This window comes from Schistocerca cancellata, chromosome 4 (assembly GCF_023864275.1).
Source record: "Schistocerca cancellata isolate TAMUIC-IGC-003103 chromosome 4, iqSchCanc2.1, whole genome shotgun sequence".
Classification (NCBI taxonomy): Eukaryota; Metazoa; Arthropoda; class Insecta; order Orthoptera; family Acrididae; genus Schistocerca; species Schistocerca cancellata.
In genome coordinates, this window is record NC_064629.1 from 437,945,405 (window position 1) to 437,966,923 (window position 21,519).

General features: G+C 39.9%; 1 long non-coding RNA gene across 1 annotated transcript in view; it reads left to right on the forward strand.

Moving 5' to 3' along the window:
- The window catches only part of LOC126185147 (uncharacterized), a 94,036-nt gene extending 74,125 nt beyond the window's left edge, over positions 1 to 19,911 (forward strand). The window contains exon 3 of the long non-coding RNA XR_007536960.1: positions 19,680 to 19,911. This is a non-coding gene — a long non-coding RNA (uncharacterized LOC126185147). The remainder of the gene's footprint in view (positions 1 to 19,679) is intronic.
- The last annotated feature ends 1,608 nt before the right edge of the window (positions 19,912 to 21,519 follow it).

Sequence of the window (21,519 nt, forward strand, 5' to 3'; positions counted from 1 at the left end):
TCTCTATCAAGTAACTTACAGCATTCAGTGTCCTGAATCTGTGCAACTTGTACCCTGCAATATGAATCACTATGGCAAGAGTCAATCTATAGTGGACATACCTTTATACAATTCTTCACTTATGTTGTTGGCATGTATTGGAATATTAATTTAGTGTTCATGTCTTCTGGTTGGTGTTAAATACAATTTTGAGATGTCACCACATGAGCAAAATCGGAATATTATTTTGGATTTATGATTCAATTGAAGAATTCCTAGCAAACAGCATGCGGTCTTTAAAGTTGGGTACCAATTACATGGATTTAGGTGTCTTATTCGTTATTTTCAACGCAAAGATCAGTGTTGTTTCTGCAATATTCATCTTAAAAGCTGAAGACTACAATTGGAGAGTGACATTACACTTTTGTTGGTACCAGTTTCATTGACTTCGTACTACATTCGCTATTTGCAAGGCAAAATTCAGTGTTGTCGGTACAATAAACGTTTTAAAAACATTAGACGACACCTCTAGTACGTTTTTACGTTTCTTTCGGTGGACATTTAATTGATTTCGGTACGATATTCGTTGTGTCATCGTAAAATTGACATGAAAAATCATTGCTATGCATTACATATGTTGGCTGTGTCTATTTACAAATCCCCTGGAGATGTCTCGTGTTATGTGTCGAAAGTAAGACACAATAACACAGCTGTGCACTGGGAGACCTGTGTTTTAAAGTAGGCTGGATGTGCAGATGGTTACGCTTCTTGAGCTATCAGCAGCCAGCTGGCTGCAGTGGGATACACTAGCACTTCGACTATACTGCGCTTTTGTCCTTGGTGCATGTTGCCATTAGTTTCTGCCCCCACATTCAGCAGGCCTCTACTGTGCTACTGATACATGATATAGCCACATGATTTGCCATTATACTTCTGCCTGCAGTTTGAAGGAATAGCATTCACACTCCTTCCACCAGATTAAGGCAGCTTGTGGGTGCCAAGGCCCTGTGTGAATGGTGAGTGGAGAGTGCCATATAGCTGGAAATGCTTGCAAGTGGAAAGGGTTCTGTTGTCTGTCACTGGACATCTTTGTCTGACATTCAGTCAGTAGATGGGTCTCTGCTGTGTAGCTGGCAATTGCTGTTAGTTAGCGCTGCAGTCTGTGACCACAGCTGAGGTTTTTCATCCTGAAATATCTCACTGCTATGTTCATAAAAATGCCACTGTGGTGGCTGCCTATGTTAATACTGGCGAAACAGCCACCATCCATTCCATATAATTTTTTTGTGGTGAATTTTACAGGCATAATACATGAAGCTTATATTTTTTTTGTCCATCTTTGAGCCACTGCACAAGTCTCCACAGCCAGGAGGATGAATGTGCATCCCCTAATTTTTTTGTTTGAAAGCAGGACATATGTGCAGGTCACATGTTATTTTAGCATGCTACTATAGACTTCTCAAAGAATCTGGTAATCAAGAAAATGAGGAATCTCAGCTGTGTTGGTTTAAATAAAGATGCAATTTTCACTGTCATATTTTCAGTAACAGTTTTAGACATAGCACATGTGGACTTAAACTAAGAACAATGGGCTGCAGCTGTAGGACAATCGCAAACATCATACTGCTGATGGCAGATCAGAGCCTCTCTCCCCCACCTTGACTAAAGGAACTGAATTAACAGTATGCATGGAGCTGTCACTGGTGGATTGTGGCGCCACACCATGGGGGCGAGTCGAAGGAATTGGACTCAGGAGAAGCAGTATGCAGGAATTATATAAGTAATCATACACCTCTGAATGATGGCCTTTCACTCCAGGTGTGGTGTTCAAGATATAAAGTGGAAAGATCAAAACTTAGAGTAAGGGGAAAAAAATGCAGAAATTTAGTAAGAAACCATATGCCAGCTGCTTACAGGCGTTGATAAATATCAACATGGTCAGTTGAAAATGTGTGCCCCGACTGGAAGCACTGACATTGCTCGAACTCTTATAGTAATTTGTAGATAGACTGCTGCGAATAATGAGTATAGTGGACAGGGGCACTACAAATGTAGTGTGTTGACAGTAGGTTGGGAATGTGGGTCTCACATGGAGCGTGCTGCAGTTGCACTATCCTCTGTGTCCTCGGTGTCTCAGACGGATAGAGTGTCTGCCATGTAAGCAGGAGATCCCGGGTTCGAGTTCCAGTCAGGCCCACATTTCCAACTGTCTCCGTTGATATTTATCAACACTTGTAAGCAGCTAAAGGTCTGGATTTCATTGTAATTTCATTCATCGAGAGCTGCAAGATCACCAATGGTATCCGTTCTTTCGTACATGTCCGAAAGAACAGATCCCATCTTTATATACATTTCAAGTAGTTTAGCAGATTGCTAATCTTTGTCTAAGAGGCAGGCCTGGACCAGCAGAGGGAAGAAACATCCTTTGTCTCAGGTGGTAATCTGACATCATAATCCTAGTATTCTAGGTCTTGGATTCTGATATCGTATGGCCAGTGGCAGTATTCTAGATCAGCCATAATGGATCGTCATTTTCGATTCTGATGTCACAGAGCATGTTCCAGTACTCCAATTCAGCCATATTGTATTGCCATCTTGGATCCTGTCCTCATAGAATCTGTCACAGTATTTCAGGTCAGCCAGCATTACAATGCACCATCTTGGATTTTTTATTTTAAGTCTTTTTATGCTGAGGACAACAAGCCTACTTCCATAGTGATGTCATACCACTGGGGGAAAGGCCCCACTAAAACCTGAATTGCCCACCAACTCCGTAATGCACAGGGAGATTTGCCTTTGTCATAGATGTGGAGGGGTTGGGAAACCCGGTGACGTCATTGGCGACCTACTCTGTCCCAGAACTCCTGCTGCTATACTACTTTAGTGATTTTATGTTGTATGCCATTCGCATATTGACCGAGTGGAAAAGAAGTTAAAAAAAACGTCAAATGTTCTGTGAAATATTTTGTTTAGAAGCATGAAACAAATTTGATTAGAGAAACTTTTGTCACACAATGAATGATTCTTGAAATCATGCACAGAAAATGAGAGGAACTTAGAATTTTAAACCGTGTAGTCCGCTGTTGAATGGCCTTGAGATACAATTGTTACGGACAGTCAAGTCGTGATATATTTTACCAGTTGAGATCTACCGCTATGTACAGTGAAGTGGGCAAATATTTTGCCTATAAAGTTACCTGTGCAACGCAAATCATTAATCATAGCAGGTGCAATGTTCAACGTTTGTGACGTAAGGAGCCCCTGAATGAAATTAAACTACTGACTCTAAATTCTATCTGATCGATGCTTCCAATTTTGTTCACTTTTATGGATCTTGCCGTTGGTGGGGAGGCTTGCGTGCCTCAGCGATACAGATAGGAGTACCGTAGGTGCAACCACAAAGGAGACGTACCTGTTGAGAGTCCAGACAAACTTGTGGTTCCTGAAGCAGCAGCCTTGTCAGTAGTTGCAGGGGCAACAGTTAGGATGATTGACTGATCTGGCCTTGCAACGTCGACCAAAACGGCCTTCCTGTGCTGTTACTGCAAACGGCTGAAAGCAAGGGAAACTAAAGCCGATATTTTTCCCGAGGGCATGAAGCTTTACTGTATGGTTAAATCATGATGGCGTCCTCTTGGGTAAAATATTCCGGACGTAAAATAGTTCCCATTCAGATCTCTGGGCGAGGACTACACAGGAGGACGTCGTTATCAGGAGAAAGAAAACCGTCATTCTACGGATCGTAGCGTGGAATGTCAGGTAACGTAGAAGGGCAGGTAGGTTAGAAAATTTAAAAAGGGAAAAGGATAGATTAAAGTTAGGTATAGTGGGAATTAGTGAAGTTCGATGGCAGAAGGAACAAGACCTCTGGTCAGGTGAATACAAGATTATAAATACAAAATCAAATAGAGGTAATGCAGGAGTAGGTTTAATAATGAATAAAAAATTGGAGCGCGGGTAAGCTACTGCGAACAGCATAGTGAACGCATTATTGTAGCCAAGATATCCACGAAGCCCACGCCTACCACTGTAGTACAGTTTTATATGCCAACTAGCTCCGCAGATGACGAAGGGATTGAAGAAATGTATGATAAGATAAAAGAAATTATTCAGACAGGGAAGGGAGACGAAAATTTTATAGTCATGGGTGACTGGAATTCGATAGTAGGAAAAGGAAGAGGAGGAAAAGGAGTTGGTGAATATGGAATGGGTGTAAGGAATTGAAGAAATCTAACGCTTGGTTTAAGAATCATGAAAGAAGGCTGTATACGTGGAAGCGGACTGGACACACTGGTGGAAGGTTTCAGATATATTATATAATGGTAAGACAAAGATTTAGGAACCAGGTTTTAAACTGCAAGACATTTCCAGGGCAGATTTGGACATTGACCACATTGGTTATGAACTGTAGATTAACACTGAAAAAACTTTCAAAAAGGTAGGAATTTAAGGAAATGGGACCTGGATAAACGGACTAAACCAGAGGATGTAGAGAGTTTCAGAGAGAGCATGAGTGAACGATTGACAAGAACGGGGAAAAGAAATACAGTAGGAGACTGGGTAGCTTTGAAAGATGAAATAGTGAAGGCATCACAGGATCGAAAAGGTAAAAAGGCGAGGGCTTGTAGAAATACTTGGGTAACAGAAGAGATATTGCATTTAATTGATGAAAGCATAAAATATAAAAATGAACTAAATGAAGCAGACAAAAAGGAGTACAAACGTCTCAAAAATAAGATCGACAGGAAGTGCAAAATGGCTAAGCAGGGATGGCTAGAGGACAAATGTAAGGATGTAGGGACTTATCTCACTAGGGGTAAGATAGATACTGCCTACAGGAAAATTAAAGAGACCTTTGGAGAAAAGAGAGCCACTTGTGTGAGTATCAAGAGTTTAGATGGAAAACCAGTTCTGAGCAAAGAAGGGAAAGCAGAAAGGTGGAAGGACTATATAGAGGGTCTATACAAGGGCGATGTACTTGAGGGCAGTATTATGGGAGATATGATACTGCGTGAAAAATTTCACAGAGCACTGAAAGACCTAAGTCGAAACAAGGATCCGTGAGTAGACAACATTCCATTAGAACTACTTATAGCCTTAGGAAAGCCAGCGCTGACAAAACTTTACCATCTGGTGAACAAGAGGTATGAGACAGCTGAAATACCCACAGACTTAAAGAAGAACATAATAATTTCAATCCCAAAGAAATCAGGTGTGGACAGGTGTGAAAATTACTGAACCGTCCTTTTAATAAGTCACGGCTGCAAAATACTAACACGAATTCTTTACAGACGAATGGAAAAAGTGGTAGAAGCCGACCTCGGGGAAGATCAGTTTGGATTCTGTAGAAACGTACTAACACGTGAGGCAATACTGACCCTACGAATTATCTTAGAATATCTATACAGTAAAGACAAACCTATGTTTCTAGCATTTGTAGACTTAGAGAAAGCTTTTGACAGTGTTGTCTGGAATACTCGCTTACAAATTCTGGAAGTGACAGGGGTAAAACACAGGGAGCGAAAGGCTCTGGAGGTGACAGGGGTAAAACACAGGGAGCGAAAGGCTGTTTACAATTTATACAGAAACCAGATGACAGTTATGAGAGACGAGGGGTATGAAAGGGAAGCAGTGGTTGGGAAGAGAGTGAGACATGGTTGTAGCCTATCCCCGATGTTATTCAAACTGTATATTGAGCAAGCAGTAAAGGCAACAAAAGAAAAATTTGGAGTAGGAATTAAAATCCATGGAGAGGTTTGCCGATGACATTGTAATTCTGTCGGAGACAGCAAAGCACCTGGAAGAGCAGTTGGACGGAAAGGACAGTGTCTTGAAAAGAGGATATAAGATGGTCATCAACAAAAGCAAAACGAAGATAATGGAATGTAGTCAAATTAAATCAGGTGATGCAGACGGATTTAGATTAGGAAATGAGACACGTAAAGTAGTAAATGTGTTTCGCTATTTTGGAAGTAAAATAACTGTTGATTGCCGAAGTAGAGAGGATATAAAATGTTGACTGGCAATGGCAAGAAAAGCGTTTATGAAGAAGAGATATTTGTTAACATCGAGTATAGATTTAAGTGTCAGGAAGTCTTCTCTGAAAGTATTTGTATGGAGTCTAGCCATGTATGCAAGTGGAACATGGACGATAAATAGTTTAGACAAGAAGAGAATAGAAGCTTTCGAAATGTGGTGCTACAGAAGAATGCTCAAGATTAGGTGGGTAGATCATATAACTAATGAGGAGGTACTGAGTAGAGTTGGGGAGAAGAGGCATTTCTGGCACAACTTGGCTAGAAGAAGGGATCAGTTGGTAGGACATGTTCTGAGGCATCAAGGGATCACCAATTTAGTTTTAGAGGACAGCGTGGAGGGTAAAAGTCGTAGACGGAGACCAATACATGTAGGTTGCAGTAGTTACTTGGAGATGAAGAAGCTTGCACAGAATAGAGTAGCATGGAGACCTGCATCAAACCAGTCTCTGGACTGAAGACCACAACAACAACAACACAATCTTTTTCTATTGGTAGAAGTTAGTGAACACGAACAATGTTGTCGTCGGCAGTGGGAATATATACACTACTTCCTTCGCCACAGTTCTCCCTTTTTCTTGTATTTTTATGGTTCTCTAGTGGAACATTTTCCAGGATCTAAAACTGTTGAAGGTTTTTTACATCTACTGCCACAGATCGGAAAAATACGCTGTAGCCACACCGCAGCCTTGAGTATTGTGAACAATATCAACCTGGCAAATATTTTCCGTGGTTGCTTGAAAATTTCAGCTCTAACAATGGAGTAGAAATTGTATTGACATTGTTATGCAAAATAAAGTATTTAAATATTTAAAATTAGAAACGAAGTACCGCCGCAGCTGGAATGCTGGTACGTAAATGACGTACAAAGAGCACTAAGTGGGAACCGCATTTCAGTTGAAACTGCTCTCTGATTTATGGTTACAATTTAATTCTATTTTTCTATTAATTTTTTTTAATTTCAAAAACTGAGTGAGCAAGACAACTGCTGTCAACAGCATTTGTAAGAGACACAACACTACTTGCACTACATTGAAGGATTCACTATTGAAAAACTTTTGTGGCTAATCATTGTTCAAAATTTTGTACACCTTACTCTAGATATATATCTGTGTATATATGGATACTACGTCTGCGTCTATATGGATACTCTGCAAATCACACTTAAGTGTCTGGAAGAGGGTTCATTGAACCACCTTCATAATAATTCTCTATTTTCCACTCTCGAACACAGCGCGGAAAAAACGAACGCCTATTTACTTCTGTGTGGGCTCTGATTTCCCTTATTTTATTATGATGATCCTTTCTCCCTATGTAGGTAGACGGCAACAAAATATTTTTGTATTCGGAGGAGAAAGTTATTGAATGAAATTTCGTGAGAATATACGCCGCAACGAGAAACGTCTTTGTTTTCATGATGTCCACCCCAAATGCTGTATCATGTCAGTGAAACTCTCTCCCCTATTTCTCGATAACATAAAACGTTCTCCTCTTCTTACAACTTTCTCGATGTGCTCCATTAAGCCTATCTAGTAAGGACCCCACACCGCGCAGCAGTACTCCAAGAAGATGTACGAGAGTAGTGTAGGTAGTCTCTTTACTATATGTGTCGCATCTTCTAAGTGCTCTACCAATAAATCGCAGTCTTTGTTTCCCCTTCCCCCACAGCATTTTAGGGTGTTCTTTCTCATATAAGTTGTTCGTAACTGTAATTACTAGATATTTAGTTGAATTTACGGCATTTAGATTTAATTGAGTTATTATGCAGCCGAATCTTAGCGGATTCCCATTAGCACTCATGTAGATGACCTCATGCTTTTTATTATTTATGGTCGATTGCCAATATTAACACAATATAGATATCTTCTCTAAATCGCTTTACCATTGGTGTTGATCTTCTGATGACTTTACTAGACGATAAACTACAGCATCATCCGCAAACAACCTAAGACGGCTGTTCAGATTATCTCCTAAATCGTTTACATACGTAAGGAATAGCAGACAGCCTATAACACTACGCTGAACGCCAGATATCACATCTGTTTTATTCGACGACTTTCCGTCAATTACTATGAACTGTGACGTCTGTGACAGGAAATCACGAATCCATTCTCTTAACTGAGGCTGTATTCCATAAGCTCGCAATTTGATTACAAGCTGCATAAAAAGTTCTCGGTTTACCTGCCGCGTAGACTTGGCCACTGTTTCTATGTTTCGATACAGTGTATCGATACATGCAACTGTTTCAGTGTTTCGGAACGGCTGTGGTTCACTGTTTCGAAACAGTGGTGTTTCATTCCGCCCCTGTCTCGGATTCGATCTCGAGCGAGACACAGAAACTGTATCGTTGTTTCAAAATAAGGCTGTTTCAGTCCACCTGTGCTTGGAACGGACTAATTGTATCGAAACAGTGATGTTTCATTCCGCTCTGTGTCGGACGAGATTCGGGCTCGGCACAGGTACTGAAACACAACATACCACTTCATGAAACACTTTCAAAGAGTGTCGAAATCTTTTTGACAGGCAATAGCATGAAGCTTAAGATATCCGAAAATAAATCTTCGTTTCTAGCTAACTGTCCTATTCCGAAATGGCGTAACATCTGCTTTATAAACACTAACCAAACAATAAAACAACGCATACTATTCACATTCAAAATAATAAATATGTGAAAATCATTCAAATAAATTACACTTTTTTTATAACAAACGCTTCTCTGTTCATGTACAGTAATCATATTAAGAAACGCAAGTAAGCCTACTACATTTTGAATAAAAAAAAAGACGTAGAGTGACAGTTATTAGACATATACATAAATTTGATGTAGGTATAATTGCAATAAATCTGTCTGACATATCACTTATAGTGTAATGGTGAACGGGACGTGCTGGGGAGCATGGTGAATTTATAGTAACGGTTCGAAACACCTTGAAAGACAAAATTTTTTTCTGTTGTATACCTATTATCCACAATGATTCCCTTTGTGTGCATGGAAATTATCAGGATGGGTATATTACCCATACTAACGGAATGTGGGAATCCCAGTTGAATATCCGTAGTTTCTGCGGTTTGCTCCCACCTCCAGTTCCGTTCGTGGTGGTTCTTCTGTCTTCAGCTATGGCTGTCCTCAGCCAATTGAAAAGTATGAAAGTCACACGACACGAAAGCAGTGCATTTGCTGCAGGAAATACGAAACTGCCAATACGCCCAAGTGATAGTTTCATACTTTCTGCGATATGATTAGCGCTCTCGCACCTCATTTGTGTTTATATGGACATACTTATACAGTAGACGTTCAAGATGATAAAATGTGTAGGTTTATTAGATTACAAAACACAAACTGTTTCACTGTTTCGAAACAGCGTATCGAAACATTACATTGTACTGTTTCATTTGTTTCGAAACGGTTAAGTGTTTCAGTTTGCCCATCTCTACTGCCGCTTCAAGTTTGGATAAAATCCGGTGATGCTTCCGCTTTTTTAAGCAGTGGACGGCTTCTCATTGGCTGAATGACGTCACGGTGAAAACGGCGCGTACAGAGGTGGCGGCCTCTATGTCCATAGATTTTGTTTGCGCACTTTATCCAGAGTTGCTTGCAGCGCTATCCATCGCAACAGGCGAACTGCGAGGAATGTAAGAAGTCTCCCTCTGCGCTCTTTCTTTATCAGTTATCTACCTGCTGCTGTGCTGCTGTGGGATCCCGTTTAAGAATACGGTACGTGGTATCTACCAGCTACTATCTACCAGGGGAGCTACTGAAGAACTCTGGCCTCCCAGAAGAACTAGTCAAGAATCTACGATCAAGAGCACCAAGGCCACCCAGGTTATATGGTCTACCCAAGGTCCATAAGGATGGGGTCCAGTTGAAACCTATTGTTAGTGCTATTGGGTCTCCTACATATCGGTTGGCAAAATACTTAACCAAGTTATTAGATAACGGAGGTAGTCATCGAAAGCTTCGGATTTTATCCAAATTTGACGCGGCAGGTAAACCGAGAACTTTTTATGCTAGGACTCAGTCGTGAAAGATTTCGTAGTCATACTGATTACAAGCTGCTTGTGGGGAACGGTGTCAAAATCGTTCTGAAAGTTTAAAAGTAGGGAATCAATTTGAAATCCCTCCTCGGTAGCGGCTCAACACTTCATGTGTGTAAAGAGATAGTTGTATTTCACAAGAATGATGTTTTCTAGATACCTGCTGACTGTATGTCAACAGACGGTCCTCTTCGAGGTTCGAACGCAATCCTGCTGCATATCGACGTTAATGATAAGGACATGTAATTTAGTGGATTACTCCTAGTGTCCTTCTTGAATATTGGTGTGACCTTTGGGCATAGATGACAGAAATATGTCGAGACCACATAACAGCCGACTGCACGGTCTACATAATCCACAACGCAAGTATCCTCTGGTACGCTTCAAAATTCTAAGTCTAAGATAAATTCTCCATTGACACTTCATTTGCAGTACATGATCTTTTTTTCTATTTCTTTTTATTTTCAATCTTTGTTCAGAGATCATAAAACACAATATATTGAAAATAACTAGGTCTTCAAGAGAAAAATTTTTGGAAACTTCATTTTCATAACTAGAAGCAGCAGTTACTGAAATGTTTCAGTTTACGCTGGTCAGTTCGAAACCGCATTTGTCCATTTTCCACTCTTTGTTTGGACTGTAAAATTTGGGACAAAAATCCATCGTGCAGTTTTCCCTCAAATCAGTAGTTAAATTTTTCTTTATTGCCATGATAATTTTGAAGCAATAAAATGTTTTTAGGAATTATGGTGGTTAATTGAGTACTCCGTTTGTCTATTTACCATTCGTAGTTTGGTATGAAAATACGGACAAGCGTTTTTCCTTAAACCACAAATTAATTTTTTCTTGTTGTTGTTGTTGTTGTTGTTGTTGTCGTCGTCTTCAGCCCTGAGACTGGTTTGATGCAGCTCTCCATGCTACTCTATCTTGTGCAAGCTTCTTCATCTCCTAGTACTTACTGCAACCTACAGCCTTCTGAACCTGCTTAGTGTATTCATCTCTTGGTCTCCCTCTACGATTTTTACCCTCCAATCGGCCCACCAGTACTAAATTGGAGATCCCTTGATACCTCAGAACATGTCCTACCAACCGATCCCTTCTTCTAGTGAAGTTATGCCACAAAATCCTCTCCTCCCCAATTCTACTCAGTACCTCCTCATTAGTTATGTGATCTACCCACCTAATCTTGAGCATTCTTCTGTAGCACCACATTTCGAAAGCTTCTATTCTCTTCTTGTCCAAACTATTCATCGTCCATGTTTCACTTCCATACATGGCTACACTCCACACAAATACATTCAGAAACGACTTCCTGACACTTAAATCTATACTCGATGTTAACAAATTTCTCATCTTCAGAAACGCTTTCCTTGCCATTGCTAGTCTACATTTTATATCTTCTCTACTTCGACCATCATCAGTTATTTTGCTCCCCAAATGGCAAAACTCCTTTACTACTTTAAGTGTCTCATTTCCTAATCTAATTCCCTCCGCATCACCCGACTTAATTCGACTACATTCCATTATCCTCGTTTTGCTTTTGTTGATGTTCATCATATATCCTCCTTTCAAGACACTGTCCATTCGGTTCAACTGCTCCTCCAAGTCCTTTGAAGTCTCCGACATAATTACAATGCCATCGGCGAAAATCAAATTTTTTATTTCTTCTCCATGGATTTTAATACCTACTCCGAACTTTTCTTTTGTTTCCTTTACTGCTTGCTCAATATACAGATTGAATAACATCGGGGATAGGCTACAATCCTGTCTCACTCCCTTCCCAACCACTGCTTCTCTTTCACGCCCCTCGACTCTTATGACTGCCATCTGGTTTCTCTACTAATTGTAAATAGCCTTTCGCTCCCTGTATTTTACCCCTGCCACCTTCAGAATTTGAAAGAGAGTATTCCAGTCAACATTGTCAAAAGCTTTCTCTAAGTCTACAAACGTTAGAAATGTAGGTTTGCCTTTCGTTAATCTAGCTTCTAAGATAAGTCGTAGGGTCAGTATTGCCTCACGTGTTCCAACATTTCTACGGAATCCAAATTGATCTTCCCCAAGGTGGGCTTCTACCAGTTTTTCCATTCGTCTGTAAAGAATTCGTGTTAGTATTATTAAACTGATAGTTCGGTAATTTTCACATCTGTCAACACCTGCTTTCTTTGGGATTGGAATTATTATATACTTCTTGAAATCTGAGGGTATTTCGCCTGTCTCGTACAACTTACTCACAAGATGGTAGAGTTTTGTCAGGACCGGCTCTCCCAAGGCTGTCAGTAGTTCTAATGGAATGTTGTCTACTCCCGGGGCCTTGTTTCGACTCAGGTCTTTCAATGCTCTGTCAAACTCTTCACGCAGTATCATATTTTCCATTTCATCTTCATCTACATTCTCTTCCATTTCCATAATATTGTCCTCCAGTACATCGCCCTTATATAGACCCTCTATATACTCCTTCCACCTTTCTGTTTTCCCTTCTTTGCTTAGAACTGAGTTTCCATCTGAGCTCTTGATATTCATACAATTACCAAATAAGCAGCAACCAATCGCAAAAATGTTGTCTACACTCGATTGGTTGCTGCTTGTTTGGTAATTTTATGGTTTACGGTCGCTGCACAATTAGGGTTCTTTTTCTCCAAAGATCTTTTTCATTTTCCTGTAGGCAGTATCTATCTTACCCCTCGTGAGATAAGTCTCTACATCCTTACATTTGTCCTCTAGCCATCCCTGTTTAATCATTCTGCACTGCCTGTCGATCTCATTTTTGAGACGTTTGTTTTCCTTTTTGCCTGCTTCATTTACTGCATTTTTATATTTTATCCTTTCATCAATTGAATTCAATATTTCTTCTGTTACCCAAGGATTTCTACTAGCCCTCGTCCTTTACCTACTTGATCCTCTGCTGCCTTCACTACTTCATCCCTTAAAGCTACCCTTCTTCTTCTACTGTATTTCTTTCCCCCATTCCTGTCAATTGGTCCCTTACGCCCTCCCTGAAACTCAGTACAACCTCTGGTTTAGGCAGTTTATCCAGGTCCCATCTCCTTAAATTCCGACCTTTTGGCAGTTTCTTCGGTTTTAATCTACAATTCATAACCAACAGATTGTGGCCAGAGTCCACATCTGCCCTTGGAAATGTCTTACAATTTAAAACCTGGTCCCTAAATCTCTGTCTTACCATTATACAATCTGTCTGATACCTTCTAGTATCTCCAGGCTTCTTCCTGGTTTACAACCTTCTTTCATGATCCTGAACCAAGGGTTAGCTATGATTAAATTATGCTCTGTGCAAAATTCTACCAGGCGGCTTCCTCTTTCATTTCTTACCCCCAATCCATATTCACCTACTACGTTTCCTTCTCTCCCTTTTCCTACTATCGAATTCCAGTCACCCATGACTATAAAATTTTCGTCTCCCTTCCCTATCTGAATAATTTCTTTTATCTCATCATACATTTCATCAATTTCTTCGTCATCTGCAGAGCTAGTTGGCATATAAACTTTTACTACTGTAGTAGACGTGGGCTTGGTGTCTACCTTGGCCAAAATAATGCGTTCACTATGCTGTTTGTAGTAGCTTATTTTTTATTCATTATTAAACCTACTCCTGCATTATCCGTATTTGATTTTGTATTTATAACCCGGTATTCACCTGGCCAAAAATCTTGTTCCTCCTGCCATCAAACTTCACTAATTCCCACTATATCTAACTTTAACCTATCCTTTTCCACTTTTAAATTTTCTAACCTACCTGCCCGATTAAGGGATCTGACATTCTACGCTCTGATCCGTAGAACGCCAGTTTTCTTTCTCCTGATAACGACGTCCTCTTGAATAGTCCTCGCCCGGATATGCGAATTGGGGACTATTTTACCTTCGTAATATTTTACCCGAGAGGACGCCATCATCATTCAACCATATAGTAAAGCTGCACGCCCTCCGGAAGAATTACGGCTTTAGTTTCTCCTTGCTTTCGGTCGTTCGCAGTACCAGCACAGCAAGTCCGTTTTGGTTAGTGTTACAAGGCCAGATCAGTCAATGATCCAAACCGTTGCTCTTGCAACTACTGAAAAGGCTGCTGCCCCTCTTCAGGAACCACACGTTTGTCTGGTCTCTCAACAGATACCCCTCCGTTGTGGTTGCATCTACGGTACGGTTATCTGTATCACTGAGACACGTAAGCCTCTCCACCAACGGGAAGATCCATGGTTCATGGGGAGGGGGGGGATTTTTTCTAATTACTCTTATTTCTTTCAAGAAGTTAAATCTCTGTTTGCGAAACTAGACCTCATTCTGCTGAATTTGATACCTCTTTCGTCCACAACCTACTCATCGTTTGGCTTCAAAAATTCGGACAAATATCCTTTGTGTAGTTTCTAGAGAGTCTTGAATTCGCTCAAACATTTGACCAAAAATAACCGACTATTCCTCTGTATGTTCCCTAATCTCTCTTGCCCTCTTCTCATTACCACTACGCGAGTTATTGGATGGAGGCGCCACAATCATCGCACAGTTCTCCATCAACACCGGTTCTGCTGTATGCGATTTCTTTTAGATATACACTACACTTTTCCAGAATCCGCTTATCAAATCTAAGCCATCCATTCGCTTTTCATAATACTGCTTTCACGCGTTCGTCCTCTTTCACACTGCTTCTTGCCGTTACGCCGAAATATTTAAACGCTGTGAAATTCTCTTGGCGTTTGCACAATTCTGTGATTGGATACTAGCGAGTTCCTTCTATTTGTTGTATGCATTATCTTGCATTTATAGAGAGCTGACATTCACCAAATAAGAGAAAGTTTGGCTAAGTGTTTCGACATTCCCTTAAAAACGTTTAATGACAATACTCTCTTTTGACATCAGCGTGGTGGGCGGACACACCAATAGCGCTACTAAACGAATTCGATAAATCACCTGTGTACACTGACAACGTAAGTGGTTCTATTACACATCCTTGGGACACACTCGACGTTCCTTTTATTCCTGTTCGATGTTGTCTATCGAATACAACGTACTGGGTGTTATTAATCAAAAATTTATATAGCTAATCGAATATGTGTGAAGATGTTACGTATGATCCTATCTATGTTGGTAACAGACTGACGGCTCAGCTACGGAGGTCCACCATAGCTTGTTCCAGTAGAAAAGCTGAGATCTAAAAACAATGCACTCACCATACATAAACATTTATACTAAGGATGCCACTGAACTGTCTCACAGTACTAAATGTCATTCCATGAGATATTAATCAGATGTTTATGACAGGTGGAAGAAACAAATGCCTGACAGTCTAATCTGTGTAACAGAACTTCTAGGGGGGGGGGGGGATATAGTGTACGCTGTGGCATACATTGCAAGAGTAATCGTGACATATTAATACAGTGCTACGGACTGTGACTCGAATTTGAGTCATTTGCGCAGTTCACAAGTACCAGGTCACCAGCATTGTGAAGCCTAATGCAGGATTGGCTCAGGTGACTTTTAACATAGGGGGGTTATGTAGGGATTTTACAAAAGAGGATCAGGTAGTGATTGTGGGTGGGGCTGGTAATAGTATTGATAGGGATGGGGAGTATAACATAGATGGTGACCTGGAAAAGATAGCCACTCAGACTGGCAACACGAATGTGCATTTCGTGGAACTGTTTCAGCGTCACGATCGGCCTCATCTTAATACAGCCGTCAGGCGTAATAACATGAGACTTGGGGGTGCGCTAATGACAGAAGGCATGAGTCACATTTCAGTGGTGTCGGTGGAGTCTATCAGCAGGACGGGTTTCACTAGACATGGCCTGCACCTCAAAAGGTATGGAAAGAGGAGGTTGGCAAAGCTTATAGGTGACAGCATAGGTGGGGGTGGTGGGATCTCTCATGGGAAAATTCCGGTAGTTCTGGGTGTTAGAGCTGTACCTTTTTTAGATTGAAGTCAGCTGACAGGTATTCCTGCTTAAGGGAAGTCTCTCTAACAAAGAAACCACTTTCGACAAAGCTTAGGTATCCGATTAGTGAGGGAATTAGTATATTTCATCAAAACATACAAGGCATCAGAGATAAAGTTAGTGAACTACTTATAGATGTTGACTATGAAATTATTGGTATATCTGAACACTTCTTAAATAAGGAGATAATTCAGAGGCTTCCTTTACCAGGATACAGGTTGGCTGGCAGCTTTTCTAGGAGCTCTTTGCGGTGTGGGGGAGTAGCCATGTATGTGAAAAACGGTGTCCCATTTGAGTCAATTGATGTTTCAAAGTACTGCAGTGAAAAGGTGTTTGAATGTTGTGCAGGTGTGGTTAAATTTAGTGGAGCTAAACTTCTTACTGTTGTTATTTATAGATCCCCAGACTCCGATTTCACAACATTTTTGCTAAAGCTAGAGGAGGTTCTTGGTTCACTTTATAGGAAATACAAAAAGTTAGTTATATGTGGTGACTTCAATATAAATTGTATAAGTGATTGTGCAGGGAAAAGGATGCTGGTAGACCTCCTTAATTCATATAATCTTATGCAAACCGTATTCTTTCCAACGAGAGTGCAAGGGAACAGTAGAACAACCATAGTCAACATTTTTGTTCATTCGTCATTACTAGAAGGGCATTCTGTTAGCAAAATGGTGAATGGCCTTTCAGATCATGATGCACAAATTTTAATTCTAAAAGATTTTGGTGCTGCAACACAGGTTAAATATAGTTACCAACTTTTTAGGAAAGCTGATCCAGTTGCTGTAGAGACTTTTGTAAACCTTATCAAGGAACAAGAGTGGCAAGATGTTTATAGTGCTGATACAGTAGACGATAAATATAATGCTTTCCTCAAGACTTTTCTCGTGCTCTTTGAAAGTTGCTTTCCGTTAGAACGTTCAAAACAGCGTACTGGCACAAACAGGCAGCCTGGGTGGCTGACTAAAGGTATAAGAATATCTTCTAGAACAAAGTGGCAATTATATCAAAACGTTAGAAACAGTCACAATCTAAATGCAGTAGCCCATTACAAACAGTATTCTAAGGTGCTTAAAAAAGTTATTAGGAAGGCAAAAAGTATTTGGTATGCAGATAGAATAACTAAGTCTCAGGATAAAATTAAAACCATATGGTCAGTCGTAAAGGAAGTGGCTGGTCTGCAGATACAGGTCGAGGATATAGAATCAGTGCGTAGTGGGAATATCCGTGTTACTGATAAGTCGCATATATGTACAGTATTTAATAATCACTTTCTGAATATAGCAGGTCAACTAAATAGAAACCTAGTCCCAAAAGGGAATCATATAGCGCTCGTAGAAAAAAGTGTTCCGAGACTGTTACCTGAAATGCTCCTCCATGATACTGACAAGAGGGAGATTGAGTTAATAATTAAATCACTAAAGACCAAGAACTCTCATGGATATGATGAGGTATCTAGCAGAATACTGAAGTATTGTTCTATGTATGTTAGCCCAGTACTTAGCCATATCTGTAACTTTTCCTTTAGGAGTGGTCGGTTTCCTGACCGATTAAAGTACTCGGTAGTGAAGCCACTTTATAAAAAGGGAGACAGGGATAATGTTGATAATTATAGACCTATTTCTATGCCATCGGTGTTTGCTAAAGTTATCGAGAGGGTTGTATATACAAGGTTACTGGAGCATTTAAATTCACATAATTTGCTGTCAAATGTACAGTTTGGTTTTAGAAATGGCTTAACAACTGAAAATGCTATAGTCTCTTTTCTCTATGAGGTTTTGGACGGATTAAATAAAAGGTTGCGAACGTTAGGTGTTTTCTTTGATTTAACGAAGGCTTTTGACTGTGTTGACCACAAAATATTACTGCAGAAGTTGGACCATTATGGAATAAGGGGAGTAGCTTACAATTGGTTCGCCTCTTACTTTAAGAACAGAAATCAGAAGGTAATTCTCAGCAATATTGAGAGTGGTAATGATGTTCAGTCCCAATGGGGCACTGTTAAATGGGGCGTTCCCCAAGGATCGGTGCTGGGGCCACTGCTGTTTCTTATTTATATAAATGATATGCCTTCTAGTATTACAGGTGATTCAAAAGTATTTCTGTTTGCTGATGACACCAACTTGGTAGTGAAGGATCTTGTGTGTAATATTGAAATTTTTTTTCAAATAATGTAGTTCATGAAATAAGTTCGTGGCTCGTGGAAAATAATTTGATGCTAAATCACAGTAAAACTCAGTTTTTACCGTTTCTAACTCACAATTCAACAAGAACTGATATTTTAATCAGACAGAATGGGCATGTTATAAGCGAGACGGAACAGTTCAAGTTCCTAGGCGTACGGATAGATAGTAAGCTGTTCTGGAAAGCCCATGTTCAGGATCTTGTTCAGAAACTAAATGCCGCTTTATTTACCATTAGAACAGTATCTGAAATAAGTGACATTTCAACACGAAAAGTAGTCTACTTCGCATATTTCCATACGCTTATGTCATATGGTACTATTTTTTGGGGTAATTCTTCTGATTCAAAAAGGGTATTTTTGGCTCAAAAACGGGCTGTTCGAGCTATGTGTGGTGTAAGTTCGAGAACCTCTTGTCGACCCCTATTCAATAGTCTGGGAATTCTGACATTGCCCTCACAGTATATATTTTCTTTAATGACAAGTTGCTTAACGAATCAAAATATCAATGTCAATATTATTTATAAAAGTTGTTATATTTCCCTGACATCAGTATGGTAACCTTGAACAACAAGTTTCATCACTGCATAACATACATTTTAGGGCATAGCTTCAATAGGTCTCTGATATTCAGATCTCAGAAACATTTTTCAAAAAACTGTATCAAGATACAAGAAAGGGCAAAGCATTGTTCTTAAAATCTTCCGAACATGCTATGATGGTGCTGTTCCTTCGATTGAGATTCGTAATAACTGCTCTGTTTTCCATTCCTAATTGAATTTCCGTTCTTTCTAGTTCATGAAGTTATGAAGTATTCCCACTAAGTTGTTTCGAGCCTTTCTTGTAGATTTTCCCCTTTGTCGATTTCGAACTTGTTAATTAAGTTTTCTGATTAAATTATTGCAGTCTGCAACGCTTGTTTCTCATACGTTTTAAAAACTTGATCGCAGAAGGGACATGCGCAAATTCCGACAACTGCTGCACAGTATGGGCCTTGAATGCATTTATTTTAAATCTTTTCAGTTGACTTCGGACCTAATGCTGTTCGTAAATACATTTCTCCGTATTGTCATTTGATCACTGTTTTCTACAGCAGTTGTTGTACTTACGCTGTTGGTGCCAAGGAGCAGTTATAAAGGTTGCAGTGCCGTGAAAAAATTTTACTTCGCGATCTGTCTTAAAATATCGCATTATCCAACTGCTTGTACATTATACGGAAAAATATTTCAGAATAAAGTTTTTTATACTGCACTTATCTTGACGCAACATTTATAATTGTTATTACACTTGTAGAATTTTTTGATTCAAGCTACAATGTTACTAACAAGTCCGCCGTTGTTTAACTAGCTCATTATACTAGCCCATTTCACTTTCTTACTTTATTTCAGAACAACAATCCAGCATCGGTATGTAAATTTAAAACAAATTTATCACAACATTCCATAGTTATAAATGTTATGGAAATACCTGATGTATTTAATAGGTAAATTTGTTCTCCTTTTTCAGATTCTAGAGCTTGCTGCGGAACACGTTTGGTTATCATCCGTTTTGTCTGTCAGCATGCGCACAGCACAATGAATCCAGCAGAAAATGATGCATCACAGGACTCCCTCGAGAAGATTTGCTACAATCTGACAATAATCATTGTTATGAGTTCGGTGTTAGTTCTTTTATGGCTTTACGGACGGACTACAAGGGGAAAACTACCACAGGTGTCTGGAAATGCTGGGGTAGCCTCTGAAGTTTCAAGTATCTTTATAATGGATTTTTTTTTTTTTTTTTTTTTTTACCGAAGTCTGATTCTTGACGATTTCATGCAACAGCCAGATAGTCAATAATTTTGGCTCTTCAGAAGGTGAAACCTATTTTTACAATCTTGCTGAACTAAAGCCACTTTGATTGTCTTTTATGGCGTGACCACAGCCCAGAATCTCATCCAGTTAATATTGCTTTGCGACTATCTGAATAAAAACACAACACATATGTAAAAACGCACTTTCTAAATAAACAAATTATTGTAATCTCAGATTTGTCAGTAGTGTGTTCATTAATATTCGAAGGTGTTTTGTGTTCATTGTACCAACTGACAATTAACAGTTCACAGCAATTATAATACGTTTTACGTAAATACAACAATGAAGTTCTATTGCTGGGTGAATACTGTCACGGTCGTCCGGTAGCGTTCTCGCTTCCCGCACCCGGGTTCCCGGGTTCGATTCCCGGCAGGGTCAGGGATTTTCTCTGCCTCGTGATGACTGGTTGTTGTTTGATGTCCTTAGGTTAGTTAGGTTTAAGTAGTTCTAAGTTATAGGGGACTGATGACCTCAGAAGTTAAGTCCCATAGTGCTCAGAGCCATTTGAACCATTAAGTACACACGAAAGAAAAAACACGGCTATACTCGGCTAGAACGTCCCTGTTTATACACACATCACAAGTTCTAGTAAACTCCAGTTTTCAGTAAATAAATAAGTTCCAGAACCTTTAAGATGTCACAAATGTTAAATGAGAAATAAGTGCCCAGTTTGTGACCCAAACCTGTGACCGACACATTGCCAGTCAGCTGCTACACCATGGCGTAAAGCCCATCTCACACGGAGTAAGGTTCTCTGCCAGTTTGCTAGGTGACACACATGACTGTTAGCTATACCCCGTTCATCACAACAATAAACCTCGTGTAAACATTGCACTATGTATTTTTCCGCGTCTGTTGGACCCTGATTGGATTTCGTTTCACGTGGAGCAGAACCCAAGCTGTCTCGAGTACAGTGAAGCACGATAATAAGGATACGTTTCATGCTGTGCGTTACGCGTACATCGACTCAGCGATAAAGCCTAGTTTACACGACGACACTTGGTTGCAGGCAACTGCGCAACCGGCCACTGCGCATGCGCGCCGCTCGTTTGCGCAACTCGTCGGTGAAACTAAACAGTTTCGGCGTGTTCCAACTTTGATGACATTAGTTGCATGAGTTTTTAGGTTATGTATGTTCATAGAGTGTAGACAAACTGAAATGTGAAGTGAGGAGCGGAAAATAATGTTTGCTTTTTGGATGTCTAAGTTTTGCATAGGTGTGATGCTGATTACAAAAATAAGCAATATATTGCTGCTCCTGAGACCTTCATGTGCGATCAGAATATAGATAGTTTGACAATACCTGAGCTGCAGGGCAATATTTATTGAATTAGGAGCTCAGATACAACTAAATTTAAAAAATACAAGCAAATGTAATTCTACCTGTAGAAATGCTCCTTACTACAAGTTTCCCATCGTTCGAGTTTGCCGACCTTTTTTTTTTTTTTTTTTTTAAGGAATATTGTTGACAGGAGGGAAGGCTACACAAATCA